At 38.3% G+C, this 21759-nt stretch overlaps 1 non-coding gene across 1 annotated transcript; it reads left to right on the forward strand.

Moving 5' to 3' along the window:
- Positions 1-16666: 16666 nt before the first annotated feature.
- TRNAA-UGC (transfer RNA alanine (anticodon UGC)) lies at positions 16667-16742 on the forward strand. The gene has a single exon. It is a non-coding gene; the product is annotated as a tRNA-Ala (tRNA).
- The last annotated feature ends 5017 nt before the right edge of the window (positions 16743-21759 follow it).

Raw genomic sequence — 21759 nt, forward strand, 5'->3', positions numbered from 1 at the left:
TTTGCACTTTGCGTCTAAACAATCAACTGCAGATGTGTAGGGTTGTGGAATATTAGTTTAGGTAAATATGACTTCAGAGTTTATTTGACTCTAGCTCAAACTCAGGAAATCTGAATGTTTGAAAATACATTACAGCTCACCTTGTTTAAGCCTCTTCATAACCCACTAGTCCCCTAACAAGGTATCTGCTAAGGGACATTCTGTGTTCTGTGTGAAAACTTCCATTACTTTGTCAGCCAGGTGCTAGTTTACAAGAATATTTTTTCAAATAAAATAAAATAATCTGTATCAGTGAAGCTAGAGCCTGCAGATTGTTTTCATCAATTATGACATTAACTACATCACATTTTTTGGCAACCATTTGTTATGTTCTCTAATGTACTATCAATTCTTTGCAGACAGAATCTCTGCCCCATTAACCTCTGTATCCCCAGGATCTAGTGCAATATACTCAATGAACAAAGTCTGCCTGAAAGAAGACATGACAACACCATGTCTGTGGCACATGCAGGTCATCACGTTGAATTGAGGGCGCAGGCTCTGATGTCATGCTTCAGTTAAAATATCAGCTCACCACACACTAGCTGAGTGACCTTTGGCATATCTTATAATCTAAGCCTCAATTTGTCTCAGATTACAATAGACGTTTTGTGGATTAAGTGATAAAATAAATGTAGGCACCAACATTGTCATTTTTCAGAAAATCACATGTACAGAAATACTGACAAAGAAGAATCTGGAATGGTGAAGAAACTTAAATACAATTTGTACAGTAAATAGCTAAAGATAATTGCAATGTTTGCCCTAAAGAAGGGGAAATTAATACAAGTAATTATAACCTAATGGCATTTTGTATTTCAGAAAGAGCCTCTATGTGTTTTTTTATTTTATTTTTTAAATTTTAATTTATTAATTTTAATGTGGTGACATTGATAAATCAGGGCACATATGTTCAGAGATAATATCTCCAGATTATTCTGACATTTGATTATGTTGCATACCCCTCACCCAAAGTCAAATTGTCTTCCGTCACCTTCTATCTGGTTTTCTTTATGCTCCCCTCCCCCCTCTCTCTCCTTCCTCTCCCCCTCTACCTCCCCCCATTATCATCACATTCTTATCCATGTCTCTGAGTCTCATTTTTATGTCCCATCTATGTATGGATTCATACAGTTCTTAGTTTTTTCTGATTTACTTATTTCACTCAGTATAATGTTATCAAGTTCCATCCATATTATTGTAAATGATCTGATGTCATCATTTCTTATGGCTGAGTAGTATTCCATAGTGTATATGTACCATAAGCATCTTAGAAGAAAACATAAGCAGTAAGCTCTTCAACATCTATATATTTTTTATTTCATTTTTACAATAGTTGTATGATTTAAGGAAGGTAAGTAAACATGCATCATTATTGTTAGTCTATAAACGGAGGAATTAAGACACAGAGTTGCCACTTGCCTCAGTTTCACAGCTGAATGTGGTGAAATTGCGGCTGGCCCCAATGTGCTGCTTTGTGGTCCACTTCTCTTTCCATCAGAGAACATCACCTCTAGAAAGGCATGGAGGGTGAATCTTGTGTGGAAATGAAGGTTAAAATTAAAGGGTAAAAAATCAGAAAGAGGTAAATAAGGTCTCAAAACAGAGCTTTTTTTGTGTAACTACTATCATTCCATGTTATAACTGAATGAAGAGCCTTATGAAGAAGTAATTCCCCATCATTCTTCATATTTAAGCAAAGAATGGATGTCCACCGATTGGAGAGGTTGAGGGGGAATATTGGGCATTATAATGTCTAAGCTTCCTTTAAACATTAGCTTTGATTCTAAGTCAAGTAAAATAAAATATTGAATTCTATACATTTAAAATTTCCCTATCTACTCCTCACAAGAATGTTGCTGAAACAACAATGGTGAGGTTTTGAGTTCTTACAAAGGAAAATGTCATGTTAATTCAAAGTAGTTTTACATTTATCAGTAAAAAAGGAAAAAAAATCTTTGGATCAATTTATCTAATAAGTGATTCTTTGCTAATGATCTAGGAAAATTTCTTAATACATTAGTTATTGATATTCTGATATATTTCCTTTCTAAATAAGATTAGTAAATACTGTCTATGTAAAAAGTACTATTATAGTCCAAATTTTTTGAGATTCTGGATTTTACTTTAAATATGTGTTACTCTATCCCACTTATATAAGATTCTCTCAACAGTGTTTATAGGCAACACACAAAGTAGGCATAACTAAAGATGATGCATCTCCATGTTTTAATCACTCCTCTCTTAAACAGTAGTTTGACTAAATGTGAAAATTATTTCAGGACACAGTATTCCAAGAGATGCACAATAATAAAATAGTTACTACAATTTCACTTTGCTCTACTACTCAACTATGTGAATGTCATTCATTGCTTATAAATGTGATTATATTTTTTCCCAAAATCCATTTCATGCAAAGTTATCAGAAAGAAAACTTATGAAGTAAATAGACAAATACACGGATTTGGATTCCAAACAGCGTGTTAACTCTCAACATAAGAAGTTTACTATTTTTTTCCTTTTTTTTTCATTTCTTTGCTTTTTCTTTTCTTTTCTTTTTGTGACAAAGATAGAGAGAGACACAGAGAGCGGGACAGATAGGGACAGACAGAAAGAGAGAGATGAAAAGCATCAATTCTTTGTTGTGGCACCTTAGTTGTTCTTTGAATGTTTTTTCATATGTGCCTTGACCAGGGAGCTACAGCAGAGAGAGTGACCTCTTGCTCAAGCCAGAGACTTTGGGCTCCAGCCAGTGACCAAGGGATCATGTCTACGATCCCATGCTCAAGCCAGCGACCCCACGCTCAAGCCGGTGAGCCTGTGCTCAAGTCGGATGAGCCTATGTTCAAGCTAGCAACCTTGGGGTTTAGAACCTGGGTCCTCTGCATCCCAGTCCGATGCTCTATCCACTGTGCCACCACCTAGCCAGGCTACTATTTATTTCTTAAAAAAATTAAATATCACCCATTAATCCTCCTTCAGTTAAGATTTTAAACTAAGAAAGAGACACTAAGAAAATATACATTAATTTAACTAAAATATGAGTACAAAAGAGTTTTAAGCCCTGGCCGGTTGGCTCAGTGGTAGAGCGTCGGCCTGGCGTGTAGAGGTCCCGGGTTCGATTCCCGGCCAGGGCACACAGGAGAAGCACCCATCTGCTTCTCCACCCTCCCCCTCTCCTTCCTCTCTGTCTCTCTCTTCCCCTCCCACAGCGAGGCTCCATTGGAGCAAAGATGGCCCGGGCGCTGGGGATGGCTCCTTGGCCTTCTGCCCAGGCGCTAGAGTGGATCTGGTCGCGACAGAGCGACGCCCCGGAGGGGCAGAGCATCGCCCCCTGGTGGGCATGCCGGGTGGATCCCGGTCGGGCGCATGCGGGAGTCTGTCTGACTGTCTCTCCCCGTTTCCAGCTTCAGAAAAATAAAAAAAAAAAAAATAAATAAAAAGAGTTTTAAATATTTTATGCATGTATTTCAACACAAAGACTGAAGAACTAATAAGAGATTATATAAAATGTTTTCTAAAACTATATCAAACATACTTAAAAATCAATGCAAGTTTCTCATCACTTAATTTTTTAAAAATTATATATGCCTATATATTTAGGAATATGAAAAATCTTCGTTATTGGCGGAAACTGAACATTAAATATTTAAATGTTTAGTTCAAGCTAAGTCGTTTATATTTAAGATGTTAAATGCTCTTCAACTTTTATTTAACCTTTAATAAGGAAATGTTCTCATAAAGGGGAATAGGTTTCATTTAAACTACATTTTATTCAATTATGTGCTGAATATAGAATGAAAAGCTGAAATGATAAAACATTCTGCCAAATGAAACACAAAAAGTAGCAGTATTCTTTGTCAGTTTTCACTGATTATATGGCAAAACTCAATCACAGATTTTGTGCTTTCAAGATGGAACAGCTATTCCAAGGGTAATTATTGTATTTATAGATTTCCATTATGCTTTAAAAGCACAAAAGCAAATAATAAAGACTTCTCTCCTGAATTACATTACCTCAGATATACGATCAGGAGCTGATTTTTCTGGTATTTTATTGATCGTATAATTTAATGTATTCTATAATTGCCTTTTGAAAAGTTTAAGTATTTGAGTTCACTTCAGATGATCTGGAGCATAATTTAGAGAACAAGTAACTTTACAAAATTAAAAAATAACAATGACACAAATTCAGCAATCCAATGAAATAAAGAATTTGTGGTGGTTACGGGGAAGTTTAGTGAGGTGGAGAAAGAAAAAAGTCAGCTTTTATGAGCATCACAGAGGCCAACAGGAGAAATATCTGCCCTAAGAGTGAGCTAAAATCGACACATCTGAAGAAATCAGCTGAAATATAACACTGAATACCAGTCTGGGCTAAATTCAACTAGGCAGTATTGTGAGGCATTATCTCTAGGTTCTAGAAGTTGTTAAAATGTTCAGTTAGTGCCCTTGGGATAGCTGTAAGATATCTAAATCTGCTTATGATACATTTCACTACTTATTTTACAATTACTATGCATTACACTAACATGAAATTTCAACTACTACGATTCCATTGGAAAAGGGGTTCAGAGTTCTTTATTGCTGAAAGAATCTTTTCACAAAATGGTTATTTCTAATGATATTGAACTAAACATTACTAAGTTAATATTTAAGAGTTTACTAGAATATCCATATCTGAAATTTCCCAAAAGATTATCCATTTAGATAGAGCAATGCATTTTATTCCTGATATGGATATGTATTAGAATTTCTAAGCCCTTTCAGAGAAATTATAAATTTTTATCCTTTCTGAAGAAAAAAATTCATAGCTAATTGTTATTAACATTCTCTGTTCTGAGATGAAGATGAGGTTGGCACTGTGCAGTACAAAAGAATTAATAGGTATATATGGGGGAAATACATTGTGTCTTTTAGAGATTTAATATCACTCTCCAATTTTAAGAACAGGCCCTGGCCAGCTGGCTCAGTGGTAGAGCGTCGGCCTGGCATGCAGGAGTCCTGGGTTTGATTCCCAGCCAGGGCATACAGGAGAAGTGCCCATCTGCTTCTCCATCCCTCCCCCTCTCCTTCCTCTCTGTCTCTCTCTTCCCCTCCCGCAGCCAAGGCTCCACTGGAGTAAAGTTGGCCCGGGCGCTGAGGATGGCTCTGTGGCCTCTGCCTCAGGCACTAGAATGGCTCTGATTATGGCAGAGTGACACCCCAGATGGGCAGAGCATCGCCCCCTGATGGGCATGCCGGGTGGATCCCGGTCGGGCGCATGCGGGAGTCTGCCTGCCTCCCGGTTTCCAGCTTCGAAAAAATACAAAAACAAACAAACAAACAAAAAAACCAATACATTGTATTAATTGTATTATGTGCAATTTTACTTCTATTTTATTTTATTTTTATTTTATTTTTTTTAATTTTATTTTTTTAATGGGGTGACATCAATAAATCAGGATACATATATTCAAAGATAACAAGTTCAGTTTATCTTGTCGTTCAATTATGTTGCATACCCACCACCCAAAGTCAGATTGTCCTCTGTCACCTTCTATCTTGTTTTCTTTGTGCCCCTCCCCACCCCCTATCCCTCTCCCATTCCTCCCTCCCCCCCGGAACCACCACACTCTTATCAATGTCTCTTAGTTTCACTATTATGTCCCACCTACGTATGGAATAATACAGTTCCTGTTTTTTTCTGATTTACTTATTTCGCTTCCTATCATGTTATCAAGATCCCACCATTTTGCTGTAAATGTTCCGATGTCATCATTTCTTATGGCTGAGTAGTATTCCATAGTGTATATGTGCCACATCTTCTTTATCCAGTCATCTATTGATGGGCTTTTTGGTTGTTTCCATGTCCTGGCCACTGTGAACAATGCTGCAATAAACATGGGGCTGCATGTGTCTTTACGTATCAATGTTTCTGAGTATTGGGGATATATACCCAGTAGAGGGATTGCTGGGTCAAAAGGTAGTTCTATTTTCAGTTTTTTGAGGAACCACCAAACTTTCTTCCATAATGGTTGTACTACTTCACATTCCCACCAACAGTGTATGAGGGTTCCTTTTTCTCCACAGCCTCTCCAACATTTGCTATTACCTGACTTGCTAATAACAGCTAATCAAACAGGTGTGAGGTGGTATCTCATTGCCGTTTTGATTTGCATTTCTCTAATAGCTAAAGAAGATGAGCATCTTTTCATATATCTGTTGGCCATTTGTATTTCTTCCTGGGAGAAGTGTCTATTCATATCCTCTTCCCATTTTTTTATTGGATTGTTTGTTTGTTGTTGAGTTTTATGAGTTCTTTGTATATTTTGGATATTAGGCCCTTATCTGAGCTGTTGTTTGAAAATATCATTTCCCATTTAGTTGGCTTTCTGTTTATTTTGTTATCAGTTTCTCTTGCTGAGCAAAAACTTCTTAGTCTGATGTAGTCCCATTCATTAATTTTTGCCTTCACTTCTCTTGCCATTGGAGTCAAATTCATAAAATGCTCTTTAAAACCCAGGTCCATGAGTTGAGTACCTATGTCTTCTTCTATGTACTTAATTGTTTCAGGTCTTATGTTTAGATCTTTGATCCATTTTGAGTTAATTTTTGTACAGGGGGAGAGACTGTAGTCCAGTTTCATTCTTTTGCATGTGGCTTTCCAGTTTTCCCAGCACCATTTATTGAAGAGGCTTTCTTTTCTCCATTGTGTGTTCTTGGCCCCTTTATCAAAAATTATTTGACTATATATATGTGGTTTTATTTCTGGACTTTCTATTCTGTTCCATTGGTCTGAGTGTCTATTTTTCTGCCAATACCATGCTGTTTTGATTGTCGTGGCCCTATAATAGAGTTTGAAGTCAGGTATTGTTATGCCCCCAGCTTCATTCTTTTTCTTTAGGATTGCTTTGGCTATTCGGGGTCTTTTATAGTTCCATATAAATCTGATGATTTTTTGCTCTATTTCTTTAAAAAACGTCATTGGAAGTTTGATGGGAATTGCATTAAATTTGTATATTGCTTTGGGTAATATAGCCATCTTGATTATATTTATTCTTCCTAGCCAAGAACAAGGTATATTCTTCCATCTCATTATATCTTTTTTGATTTCCCTTAACAATGGTTTATAGTTTTCATTATATAAGTCCTTTACATTCTTTGTTATGTTTATTCCTAAGTATTTTATTTTTTTTGTTGCAATCGTGAAGGGGATTATTCTTTTGAATTCCTTCTCAGTTGTTTCATTGTTGGCATATAGAAAGGCTATTGACTTCTGTATGTTAATTTTGTATCCTGAGACCTTACTGTATTGGCTTATTGTTTCTAGTAGTCTTTTTGTGGATTCTTTGGGGTTTTCGATGTATAGGATCATATCATCTGCAAAAAGTGATACCTTTACTTCTTCTTTTCCGATATGGATGCCTTTTATTTCTTTGTCTTGTCTGATTGCTGTGGCGAGAACCTCTAGTACCACATTAAATAAGAGTGGAGAGAGTGGACAACCCTGTCTTGTTCCTGATTTAAGGGGGAAAGCCTTCAGTTTAGTGCCATTTAATATGATGTAGCTGATGGTTTATCATATATGGCCTTTATCATGTTGAGATATTTTCCTTCTATACACATTTTGTTGAGAGTCTTAAATATAAAATTGTGTTGTATTTTATCGAAAGCCTTTTCTGCGTCTATTGATAAGATCATGTGGTTTTTGTTCTTTGTTTTGTTGATATGGTGTATTACATTAACCGTTTTACGTATGTTGAACCATCCTTGAGATTCTGGGATGAATCCCACTTGATCATGATGTATTATTTTTTTAATATGTTGTTGTATTCGATTTGCTAGTATTTTGTTTAGTATTTTAGCATCTGTATTCATTAGAGATATTGGTCTGTAGTTTTCTTTTCTTGTGCCATCCTTGCCTGATTTTGGTATGAGGGTTATGTTGGCCTCATAAAATGTGTTTGGAAGTATTGCTTCTTCTTCAATTTTTTGGAAGACTTTGAGTAGAATAGGAACCAAGTCTTCTTTGAATGTTTGATAAAATTCGCTGGTATAGCCATCAGGGCCTGGACTTTTATTTTTGGGGAGGTTTTTAATGGTTTCTTCTATTTCTTCTCTACTGATAGGTCTGTTTAGGCTTTCTTCTTCTTCTTGACTCAGTCTAGGAAGGTTGTATTGTTCAAGAAATTTATCCATTTCTTCTAGGTTGTTGAATTTAGTGGCATAAAGTTTTTCATAGTATTCTACAATAATTCTTTGTATATCTACGGTGTCCGTGGTGATTTCTCCTCTTTCATTTTAGATTTTGTTTATATGAGTTCTTTCTCTTTTTTCCTTGGTAAGTCTTGCCAAGGGTTTGTCAATTTTGTTGATCTTTTCAAAGAACCAGCTCCTTGTTCTATTAATTTTTTCTATAGTTTTTCTGTTCTCTAATTCATTTATTTCTGCTCTGATTTTTATTATCTCCTTTCTTCGGCTGGTTTTGGGTTGTCTTTGTTCTTCTTTTTCTAGTTCCTTAAGGTGGGAAGTTAAGTGGTTCACTTGGGCTCTCTCTTGTTTGTTCATATATGCCTGAAGTGATATGAACTTCCCTCTTATCACTGCTTTTGCTGCATCCCATAGATTCTGATATGTCGTATTGTCATTTTCATTAGTCTGTATATATCTTTTGATCTCTGCACTTATTTCTTCTTTGACCCATTCATTTTTTAAAAGTATGTTGTTTAGTTTCCACATTTTTGTGGGATTTTTTTCCTCTTTTTTGCAGTTGAATTCTAGTTTCAAGGCTTTATGATCAGAAAATATGCTTGGTACAACTTCAATTTTTCTGAATTTGCTGATGTTGTTTTTGTGGCCCAACATATGGTCAATTCTTGAGAATGATCCATGTACACTGGAGAAAAATGTATACTCAGTCACTTTGGGATGAAATGTCCTGTAGATGTCTATCATATCCAGGTGCTCTAGTGTTTTGTTTAAGGCCACTATGTCTTTGTTGATTCTCTGTTTGGATGACCGATCTAGAGCCGTCAGCGGTGTATTGAGGTCTCCAAGTATGATTGTATTTTTGTCAGTTTTTGTTTTAAGATCAATAAGTAGCTGTCTTATATATTTTGGTGCTCCTTGGTTTGGTGCATATATATTAAGAATTGTTATGTCTTCTTGATTCAGTGTCCCCTTAGCCATTATGAAATGGCCATTTTTGTCTCTGAGTACTTTTCCTGTCTTGTAGTCAGCATTATCCGATATGAGTATTGCTACACCTGCTTTTTTTTGGATGTTATTTGCTTGGAGTATTGTTTTCCAGCCTTTCACTTTGAATTTGTTTTTATCCTTGTTACTTAGATGAGTTTCCTGTAGGCAGCATACAGTTGGATTTTCTTTTTTAATCCATTCTGCTACTCTGTGCCTTTTTATTGGTGAGTTTAATCCGTTTACATTTAGTGTAATTATTGATACTTGTGAGTTCCCTATTGCCATTTTATATCTTGCTTTCTGTTAGTTTTGTGTCTTGTTTGATCCTTCTCTTTCGTTTTTCTATCTTTTGTTTTTATTGGTTGTATTCCATACATCTTTCCTCTGTTACTATCTTTTTTATCTCATGTGCTTCTGTTGTGGTTTTTTCAATGGTGGTTACCTTCGAGTAATGAAAAGGGTTCCTACCCTGTTCATTGTAGCGAACTATTTTGTGAGTACTTTTGCACTCCATCGTCCTTTGCTACTGTTAATCTCCATCTTCTCCCCCTCTTTCTTTTTGTTGTTGTCACAGTTTAAATTTGGTTTTATTGTGTTCTTCTTGGAGCTTTTACTTGTGGCTCTGTTTTTTTTTTTGTTCTTTGTATCTGATTGGAGAACCCACTTTAGTAATTCCTGGAGTGGGGGTTTTCTGATGATAAATTCCCTCATCTTTTCTGTATCTGTGAATGTTTTTATTTCTCCTTCGTATTTGAAGGATAGCTTTGATGGGTATAGTATTCGTGGCTGAAAGTTCCTCTCTTTCAGGACTTTAAATATTGGGGTCCACTCTCTTCTAGCTTGTAGAGTTTCTGCTGAGAAATCTGATGATAATCTAATGGGCCTTCCTTTATATGTTGTATTCTTCTTTTCCCTGGCTGCCTTGAGAATTTTTTCTTTGCTGTTGGTTTGTGTCAATTTCATTATGATATGCCTTGGAGTAGGTTTGTTGGGGTTAAGAATACTTGGAGTTCTGTTTGCTTCTTGAACTTGAGGCTTTAGTTCTTTCCACAGGCTTGGGAAGTTCTCATCTATTATTTGTTTGAGTATGTTCTCCATTCCATTTTCTCTCTCTTCTCCCTCTGATATACCTATTATTCTTATGTTATTCTTTTTGATGGAGTCAGATAATTCTTGTAGGGCTATCTCATTTTTTTTAATTTTTGAGTCTCTTTCTTCTTTCTGTTGTGCCTCAAGTTGCTTGTCTTCTATTTCACTAATCCTCTCTTCTATCTGACCTGTTCTATTAGCTAAGCTTGTTACTTCATTTTTCAGCTCGTGAATTGAGTTTTTCATCTCTGTTTGATTTGTTTTTATAGTTTCAATTTCCTTGGACATATATTCTTTGTGTTCCTTGAGTTGTTTTCTGAGCTCCCTAAATTGCCTTTCTGTGTTTTCTTGTATATCTCGGAGGATTTTTAGGATTTCTATCTTGAATTCTCTGTCATTTAGCTCCAAGGTTTCCAATATATTAAATTTTTTCTCCATAGATTTTTCCTCATCTAGCTGTGTTACCTCTCTTTCTTTTGTATCCATGATATTCGATTTTCTTTTCCTTAATGGCATCTGAGGGTGGTTTTGTTGATAGTATTAATGAGATTTAATAAAGAATAAAAAGTTAAAAAAATAAAAAATAAAAAAATAAAAAATCAAAAAGAGTTGTTTTTTTAAAAAAAATTAATAATGAAATAAAGAAAAATAAAATAAAATAAAAATTTTTTAAAAAAAGAAATTATTCCCCCCCTCCTTTTTTCCTCTCCTCTCCTCTCCCCTCTTTCTTCAGAAAATCTTGTGGTGGACTGTGAGTTATAGCAAACAATGCCTGTGATGGAGGGCCTGAATTGGGGAAAAGTAATGAAGGGGCAAAAAAAAAAAAAAAAAAAGAAAAAAGAAAAAAGAAAAAAAAGGAGCGTATGGACCCACAAAAAGCAAATAAGGAAAAAATTTGGGTCAAGAATAAAATGATTTGCTTTTAGGTGTTGGTTGTCTAAGAGTTATGATGAGAGGAATAAGAGGAAAACGGAAAAATGGGGGGACAAATTAAAAAATTACTATTGTATTTAGTGGAACAAGAACTAGATAATATGGAGATCCAGGGATGGGAGCACTGCTAGTGAGTTAAAAAAGTGAAGTAAAAACCCCCCAAAGTGCCACAAACATAGGTTTGAGTCCCAGATAAGATAATTTGTTTGTTATTGAGGTTTGAATGAGAGGAGATGTAAAGGAGAAAGGAAGAAACTAATATAGAGGGAGAAAAGAAAGAGAGAGAGAGAGAAAAAGAGGGAACCACTAAAAGAAGAAAAAAGAAAGGAGAGAGAGAGAGTTAAGGGTTTTGGAGTGCAACCCTCATAGAGAGAAAGGAAGAGAAGGGAAAAGATAATGGGAGATGTAACACTTATGGGTAGTGTAGTTCAAGGAGAGGAGAGAGTAAGACCGGTAGAGAGTTAATCGGCCAAATTGGAGGAGGAAAAAAAAGTATCAAGAATGAAGATAAGAGAAACAAACAAACAAATATAATAAAATGGGATAGGTTATAAAGTCTGCAGATTATTCTTGATTTTGAGAGGTTATCTTCTTGCTTTTTCTTTTCTCTCCCTCTTCCTGGTCGGTGACTCTGTACCCCAGGTTCTGCCCCTTTGGCACGCTCAGGTAGAGGTTTGCAGTTGATAAGTCTCTATGGCAATGTCATGTATTGTGCTTTAGTCTCATTGGCAGTCGAAGCTCATTAGCATTTATAGGCTCCGACAGTGAGAGAGTCCGTGTTCCTGGAGCCTTTCTCCTAGTCTTTCCTTCCTCAATTAGTAGCCTGATAATCCAGCTATGGGGTTGCTGCTGCCTCTGCCTGGATAGTAAGAGGCTCAAAGAGCTGGCAACTCCCCACTCTATTTCCACTCAGCACAGGGCTCTGGGTAAGGCTCAGTCAGTCAGAGCTGCTAGCATAATCAGGCGGGCTTTCTGCCCACTCAAAGACCTCTGGCTCTGCCACTCTGTCCGGTAACACAAGCGGGCGCCCACTTTCGGAGCGCTTGGAGGAAAGTCTCACTCACTGTCTGCGACCAGGATATCCGGCAAGCAGTCTCATGCTCTGAGTGAAACCCCCAACCTCAGGGAAAAGTTGCAGCGTTGGAATTGAGTCTCGCTCCGTCCCCGTGCGCGGCTTTTGCAAGGTGCTGGGGCGGCTCGAGATTCTGCTTTGGCCCACACAAAGGCCCCTGACTGTGCCCCTCTGTGCGATAACACGGGCACGCACTGCCGAGGCACTCGGAGGAATTGCTCACTCCTTATCTGCGCGCGCAAACCAGGATATCAGTCCGGCCGCATTTCCCTCTGAGTGAAACACCCTCCAGCATGGAAAATCTCCACCATTGGAATTAGTTCTCACTCCCTCCCGTGCGTAGCTTTCCCAGGGCGCTGGGGCTGCCCAGAGACTCTGCCCTCGGCCCACAGAAAGGTCTCTGACCCTGCCTCTCCATGGGGCAACACGGGCACCCACTCTCGGGGCCTAGGAAGAAATTCTCGCCCACTAACTGCGCACCGACCAGGAGACCGGGTAAAATGGCCGCTCTGCTTGTCTTTCTTTGTTTGGGTTTGGCACGAGTGTTAGCTTGTATTGCCCGGGTTGCCACAGGATCAGATTTTCCTCGGCTTGGATCTCCATGCCACAGCCTGGTTCGGCCATTTGTGCCACGGCGGCCTGGATCTATTCACCCCCTTTGCCCGCCTCAGTTTCTATATTCATAGTTACCAGAGAAAGCTGCCCTGTTTAGGTTAGTGAGGAAGGCGGAGCATTTCTTACTCCCTATTTCCTTCGGGGTTTGGTTATATATTTAGCAAATTTTTCACTCAATCATACCTTTGGGTGTATTGCGAAGCATCTGGAAGCTCCAAGTATAGGTTTTTCTGTTTCTGGTTGAAGATCTTGTTGAGTTTTGGGGGAGATTTATCGGTATCACTTCCTACCCTGCCATTACTCTGACGTCATCTCTTACTTCTATTTTAAATATAGCAAATGTGACCATTTTATGAGATGGGAAGTCCTGAGAAAAGATATAAATATATTTGGGCTTACTCTAGGTAAAGACATCTTGGAAACAAAAGAAGAAACAATTTTATTTAGAATCAGTCATTCAAATTAGAAAACTTAAAATTGCACAAAGTTAGTAGTATTACATGAAGTAATTGAATTAAGAAATACAAGAATGATTTACAGTGAGATATAAAACTTTCCCTTTTTCTTTTTTCTTTTTTGTTTCATAGTTGTTAAAAAAAAGTTCTTTTCAGGCTCTACATCATTGTTGTTTTTAATTGTTAAGTGACTATTAAATCTAGTCATCTAGTATTTAAAAGCAGCTTAAGTCCCAGATAGTAGAAATAGTGGTAGCTATAAATGAAAATAATCTGTAAATTTACCAAGTAAGTGTGTCTATGGCAGGCACAAAGGGACTGTGGATTTTCTTATATTTATAATTATCATTGCAAATATGTTACAAAAAGTAACAAAATGTTCTTTTTTCAAATACCCTATTTAGCAATCAGTTTCATTTTGTTTTGGTTATGAAATATTCTTGACTCCCAAAAGCCACTTTATCTAAGTAACCCTGAAAGATGGAAATTGCACACGAAGAGTTCAGCATTGCCAATGCTGTCCCTGGACTGTGGACTCGTCTTGTATTAAGGTGAGTAGAGCAGCCACACCAATATACCGTGCTGACATTCAGGTTGCCAGGCTGGAGAGGAAAGCTCGGCAGACCACAGAACAGTAGCTGGTTAAGAATTTGAAAATAATGAATTGACTTGGATTTTTTATTCTTTCCTAATATTTAAAATAAGAACAAGTCTTAAAATATTTTAAATTTGACCTGGTAGGGAAGTGTTAGAACTCTATGGAATGTTATTGGGTGTGCATTGTGCAGAAGGGTGAACATTTAAGATTGAGGTTATTTGTGAGAGTGAGAAGGTGGAAGGGAAAGGGGTACAGCACATTATTATAACATTTCAGTACTTTGTTCTTGGTGGTGATGCGTCTGCGGGCATTCATTTTATTATAATACTTCATAATTCATGTGTGAGTGTGCACGTATGTAAAGCAAAAACAATTCTTTTGAATGTAATAATTATTATATTTCAAACAGATAATAATGTAAAAAAATGAGCCTAAGAAAAGATACAAAAACAAAAAAATCCCTTGGGGAGGGTATCATACATGTTCCATGAAGATTCAAGAACTTTTTCTGGGGGAATTAAAAGATACAACTTTCAACAATTGTTAATATTTTTCTGGTTGCCATTAATAGCAATGCTTTCTGTTTTGATTTGTTTTTGCTCTTATCTTTTTTTGTTGTTGTTGTTCAGGCTTTGAACAACTATTTATATGTTGCCTGCTTTCTCTGATCACCCCTCACCTCTGCCCACCAACACCTTGGCCCTCTTGTCCTTGCCCCACAGGACTCTGTAATCTTCCTTGTCTCTGTAAATACTGCTGAATGATGTCCTTGCTAAAATAGAAAATATGACTTACATTCTGTATCTTTCTACCCCTTCCTCCTCATCAGTGTACCTCTCTTGCCATACTTTCTCTGCCTCTATCATGCTTCACCTTATCCTTTCCTTTACCTATCCTCTCAGAAGGATATCAGAGCACATTTTGACCCTTCTGATGTTTTTTCTTGTGCACAGATAAGTTGATTCACTACTTTATTTTTGCCTTGAAAGAATATAAGCTTACTAGCTATTTCTAGACAAGGAGTCAGCTTCTTTTAACTTCTACTACCTTTTTTTCTTTCCTGTTTGTGTATGCTTGCTTGTCAACGGTATCTTTCAATTTGTTCTATATGCCTTATTGCTTCTGCAACTTGTGTTCCCCCGGGGTGTGTTCTTAAGTTTTGCTAATTTTGTGTACATTCTTTGTTAAAAATCAATCTGTCCCCTCTCTTTTTCTCTTTCATACACATATTTTTCTTCAGTGCCCAAAATATAAGAAAGCCTTTTTAGGTTTTACTTATTATACCTACAAGTGTCTCTTTTGAAGATTGTGTCTTCCTTGCAGTTAAAATGTTCAGATCATCCATAAAGATTTCTGGGACATCACTTCATAGCTTACAAAGGTAGACTACATAACTTTGTACCTTCATAGGTAAACACACACACAGGTCCTTGTTACTGCTTTCGAGTGACCTAACCACGTAGATCTCAGAAGGAATCATACAACCTCTGACTCGTAAGTAAAATTAAATACTTAATACCATGGTGTGGTAAAAATGCCTTTATCACACACTAAAACATTCTTCATCTGCTTAACTTTAAAATCCTAGCTGAGAGGGATTTCTGTTAAAATAAACCTCAGGAGATAATAATGTCTTCTGTGTTTCTTGCCTGAATTAGTGAGTTATTATCACAATACTGCTATTATAAACCACTCTTAAAATATGGTAGTGGACAACAATAAGCAAATATAATCATGGTTAATGGTCTGCCAGCCACTGGGGCACCTTTCAATCACATTCCCTTGTTGCTCTGGGAGCAACAAATGGTCTCACTGCCTACCCTCACGACGATGGCACAAGTGCCAATGGAGTGAACAGAAACACTATTCTGCTTCATAAGACCTAGTTCTGAATGAGCACACTGGTGTTCCCACCCATAGGATATTAGTCAAAGCCATTCACGATTTCATTGGGCTGGAAAATATCAAGGTATATCCCACTCTTTTTAGAAGTGTATTTCCTCAAAGTCATAGAGCTAAAGTGAGATTGTGGGAAAGGATAAAAGATTAAGAATAAATACACCATCTATGTCATCGTCATTCTCTCCAATCCAAAGAGGGCTTGACATGAATGGTTTGACATGAAGCTCTACTTCCTTGCTTAAGTATTTTCCTGGGAAAATGCATACAGGTTTTTTCTTTATTTTGAGAAATCCTTAAGAAATATGCTAAGTAAATCTGTTAAGGTTTTGGAGGTCATCCCTGAAAAATTAGTCCTCTCCAAAAACAGAGAAATCTAATCTCTCTATGTCACCACTGCCTTCACTAGGAATAAAGACAGCTGTCCAGTAACCCTCAGGCAGTTACAAATGATGTTGTAATGATCACAACAAAGACTTCTGACCTGCTGAGCAACTTCTGTGTTAGATCAGCCTGAGACTGGGGATTAGTTTCCAGAGTTTGACAAACAGAACATTGGGATTGGTGCTGTCTTGTCTGATTAGCATTGAGGTGAACAAAATGTGGTTAATCTCTAAATTTTGCAGAGCATGATGGCAGCAGCACTAAAATCTAGGACTTTTGAGACCCACTGGCCATAGTGGGACACTGTTGAGGTCAAGGAAATTCTCTTTAGAAAGTAAATAAAATTGTTCTGCATAGTTACAACCTGTGTCTGAATTATGCTTTAAATAAGATTTTGTCTGGGCCCTGGCGGGTTGGCTCAGCGGTAGAGCGTCGGCCTTGCATGCGGGGGACCCGGGTTCGATTCCCTGCCAGGGCACATAGGAGAAGCGCCCATTTGCTTCTCCACCCCCCACCCCCTCCTTCCTCTCTGTCTCTCTCTTCCCCTCCCGCAGCCAAGGCTCCATTGGAGCAAAGATGTCCGGGTCCTGGGGATGGCTCCTTGGCCTCTGCCCCAGGTGCTAGAGTGGCTCTGGCCGCGGCAGAGCATCGCCCCCTGGTGGGCAGAGCGTCCCCCCTGGTGGGCGTGCCGGGTGGATCCCGGTCAGGCGCATGCGGGAGTCTGTCTGACTGTCTCTCCCCGTTTCCAGCTTCAGAAAAAAAAATACAAAAAAAAAAAAAAGATTTTGTCTGTGGACTTTAAATCATTAAAATCCTTGTAGATATTTGCTATTATGTTCTTTACTTTTTCTTTTCCTTAAGAGCAACATCTTTCATGAGTCCCAATTTCCTTTATGAAAATTTGGCATGTAGAGATAGTAGATAGGTCGGAGTGTAACTTTAAGCTCATTTATAAAATATAGACACCTTTAACATAGATATTCTTTCATTAAGAAGAAATAAGATATAATAAAGTTAATTCCCAATCAATAATAAAACAGATTTATGGGCATATATACAGTTTCAAGTAGACATTCAATAATATGTACTTGTTGAATTAATAACTAAATATAAGAAAAGTTTGACTGCTATTAGAATGAAAGAGAAAGTGATTAATAAGAAATAAATAATGAAGTGGGTTGGTAAATTGTCTGAAACTTGACCTTATTTACTAATAGCCCTCGAGTCTTCATTTGTAAGGGATGTAACAGTTCTATGCAATGGTTTAGAAATTACCACATTAAAGCTAGAAGGTCATCAGAGATTATAATGAATGAAAAACTTGAAAAATTTTTTTCCATATAGGCTACAAATGACTAAGTCATCTAGATTTTAGAACTGCAAAAGAAGTGAAAATAGCCTGACCAGGCAGTGGCGCAGTGATAGAGCATCAGACTGGGACGTAGAGGACCCAGGTTTGAAACCCCAAGGTTGCCAGTTCGAGTGCGGCTCATCTGGTTTCAGCAGGGTTCACCAGCTTGAGTCCAAAGTTGCTGGCTCAAGCAAGGGGTCATTCAGTCTGCTGTAGCTCCCCAGTCAAGGCACATATGAGAAAGCAATCAATGAATAACTAAGGAACAGCAAAGAAGAATTGATGTTTTTCATCTCTCTCCCTTCCTGTCTGTGTATCTGTCCCTACCTGTCCTTCTCTCTGACTCTCCCTGTCGCTGCCACAAAAAAAAAAGAAGTAAAAATATTGCCATCTAGCTTGATCAGGTGGTGGCACAGTGGATAGAGCGTCGGACTGCAATGTGGAGGACCCAGGTTCGAGACCTCAAGGTCACCAGCTTGAGCGCAAGCTCATCTGGTTTGAGCAAGACTAACCAGCTGAAGCCCAAGGTCACTAGCTCAGGCAAGGGGTCACTCGGTCTGCCGTAGCCCCCCAGTCAAGGCACATATGAGAGAGCAATCAATGAACAGCTAAGGAACCACAACAAAGAATTGATGTTTCTCAACTCTCTTCCTTCCTATCTGCCTGTTCCTATCTGTCTCTCTCTCTGACTCTCCCTGTCTCTGCCACTAAAATAAATAAATAAATAAATAAATAAATAAATAAATAAATAGACCCTGGCCTGTTGGCTCAGTGGTAGAGCATCAGCCTGGTGTGCAGGAGTCCTGGGTTCGATTCCCAGCCAGGGCACACAGGTGAAGCGCCCTTCTGCTTCTCCACCCCTCCCCCTCTCCTTCCTCTCTGTCTCTCTCTTTCCCTCCCGCAGCCAAGGCTCCATCGGAGCAAAGTTGGCCCCGGGCGCTGAGGATGGCTCTGTGGCCTCTGCCTCGGGCGGTAGAATGGCTCTGGTCGCAACAGAGCAATGCCCCAGATGGGTGGAGCATTGCCCCCTGGTGGGCATGCCGGGTAGATCCCGGTCGGGTGCATGTGGGAGTCTGTCTGACTGCCTCCCCATTTCCAGCTTCAGAAAAATACAAAAAAGAAAATTAAAAAAAAAATTACCATCTAACCTTCTCCTTTTATAACAAGGAAAGTAAAAACCTTCAAAGTTTGGAATTTTACAAGCTGGTTGTACACTAAGGCTTGAAACCCAGGCCTTTGGATTTCTAGGGCAACATTCTTGGGAAGATATCAAAACCTGCCTTTGACCATGATTACGTGTATTTTATTTTGCTTCAAATAATGTCTGTAGAATTTATTCACCTTGAGGCATCTATCAGTGTTTTATTACTTGTCACTGCTAAGTAATACTCCATGGCACAAATGTACTATGACTTGTTCATCCATTTTTCTGATGACATGCATTTGGGTTCTCATTAGTCTTTGGCTATTGTGAATACAGCTTCTATGAACACTCATATCCTAGTCTTTGGGTGGGAAAATCTTTTTATTTCACTTGGCTAAATACCTAGAATTTGTATTTCTGGGTCACTTGCCTAATAATTGTATCCTGAAATTTATAAGAATCTAATAGTTCGCTAAATGCAATAGAGCAGTACTTACAAAAGTCCTCTAACAAAGAGAATAAACCAAGATTTATGCATCCAGAAAAGATATTGATCAGGTATAAAAGCATAAGACAAACTTTTGTGAGCATGCAACATATGTGCATTCCCTGAGCTGCTCTTTGAAAGGGGAAACCTTGGGCTTTCCATTGTGAAATGGTACGATTGTGACCACGAAATCCGTTTAATACCAGGACTGAAAGCAGACAGCTAGTAAATTTTTTATTGCAGACTAGACTATAAATGTCTTAAACCTTATCAATACAGAAATGATAAAAATCACAACCGTTGATAAAAGAAGGAAGAGATAAGCTCAGTTAGTGTAAGTTGATGTTATATAGCCAAGGAGTCGAAAGATATTTCAAGTGGATAAAGCAAGAATTTAATGTCTAAATATATCAAATTTAAGAATGAACACTTATAATAAAATATGTATAAACCTAAATTAAGGTAGTAAAGGGGAGTGAGAGAGGAGGGTGAAAATGCACATATCTTTAATTCTTGTTTCTAATGAGTCAATATATGAACCTAACGCTATAGAGGGCTCAGTATATTGGGTGAAGTTAATTATTAAAAAGAAACATTTTCTCCCTCCCATTTGTCTCTCTCCCTTTGTGGGTGGGTTGCCTACACTCTTATTCCTAAGAACAGGAACGGACAGGGTAGACCAGGGGGCAGCAGTGGTGAAACTTGGCCTTGCATGGGAGGTATGACAGAAGAAGAATTACACTGCTATGAATAAAAATATGGAACCTAATTTGTCTAGTCGTATTTTTCATTAAGCACATGATAAGCTCTAGCAGACAGCTCTGCCTTTAGGGCAGTACTGGTAATATGACTCTGCATTTATCCTCTTATTATTATTACAGGGGGTACTTAGGTTTTATAGCCTCACGTTTGTTAGATATTTTTATCAACTACAGGTATTAGAAACTAATAACACATTCAGTGGTACTCAAGGACACTGTAAGTAAAAAAGGGTTCTTTATTGCAAACACATTTTAGATATTTGGATTATCCTTGAAATGCAGAGCATAACACAGTAAAATACAAAATACTCGCCCTCCTCTGAGCTCATTTTAAATATTCCATGGCCAGGAAGAAGTACATGAGATTCAGTGTGGACTTTCTACCTCCCCGAGGTGATTATTTTCTCTAAGGAGACTTATGGGCTCTGAAAAACATGAACTATCTGAAATAAAAATACTCTGTGGAAATGATGAAGGATGAAATGTTAAATTACAAATGATCTCAGGCCTGACCAGGTGGTGGTGCAGTGGATAGAGCATCGGACTGGGACATGGAGGATCCAGGTTCGTAACCCCAAGGTTGCCAGCTTGAGTGCAGCCTCGTGTGGTTTGAGCAAGGCTCACCAGCTTGAGCTCAAGGTTGCTGGCTTGAGCAAGGGGTCACTTGCTCTGCTGTAGTCCCCCTGTCAAGGCACATACGAGAAAGCAATCAATGAACAACTAAGGTGCCGCAATGAAGAATTGATGCTTCTCTCCATTCCTGTCTGTCTGTCCCTATCTATCACACACAAAAAAAATGGTCTCAGTTCCTTCCTCTGTCAGTATAAAAACAGAATTCTTTAAGTCTTGGTGTCTGCACATTAGAAGTTATTACACAGACATGGCACGATCACACACGAATTAGAATTATTCTTTTCAGATGCCTGTTCTGCCTCATCTCTTATCACAGTCATATCTCTGAAACCAAATGACCATTAAATTTAAAAGACTTAAGAATTAACATTTACTTTTCTGACTGGCAATAATTAGACACATTTTCATAAGGTCTTTACAGTTAACTTTTGTATCACCTTTATCACTCTCTTGTTCAATAAGGACAGTGTGCTTTAAGTACTTAATATGTATAACATGGCGAGGGGGGGAGATAAAATGAAAATTCATCAATCCCTCCCATTACTTTTGAAGAAGCTGTGAGTTTGAAGATGATAACTTGAGCAAATGCTGGACTTGGCTGTGCTGACAATGCAAAATTTTTGGCATGGGTGACTTATGGCCCAGGGTCTTGTTCTCAAAAGCTATCACAGAGAAGAGTGTCGATCTCATGGTCAGCTGATTTGCTGGCTGCCAATCCCTACACCAGGCTGATGCTGTGCCCCTGGTATCCACCCTCAAGCAAGATCCACTTGAGGGCTTGAATGAAGGGTGCCATTTTCTGATAGTGTCCAAAACGGGTCTCTTGAATATGAGATACCTGCCTAACTCTGCATTATACTGGCTCTGCCTTCTGGGAAGCCCATGAGTCCTGAAAAGTCTCAACTTTTCTATACTTCTTTGCCCTTATTGTTATCTCTTCTTTTTTTTTTTTTTTTTTTCATTTTTCTGAAGCTGGAAACAGGGAGAGACAGTCAGACAGACTCCCGCATGCGCCCGACCAGGATCCACCTGGCACGCCCACCAGGGGTGACGCTCTGCCCACCAGGGGGCAATGCTCTGCCCATCCTGGGCATCGCCATGTTGCGACCAGAGCCACTC

Source organism: Saccopteryx bilineata, chromosome 4 (genome assembly GCF_036850765.1).
Source record: "Saccopteryx bilineata isolate mSacBil1 chromosome 4, mSacBil1_pri_phased_curated, whole genome shotgun sequence".
Classification (NCBI taxonomy): Eukaryota; Metazoa; Chordata; class Mammalia; order Chiroptera; family Emballonuridae; genus Saccopteryx; species Saccopteryx bilineata.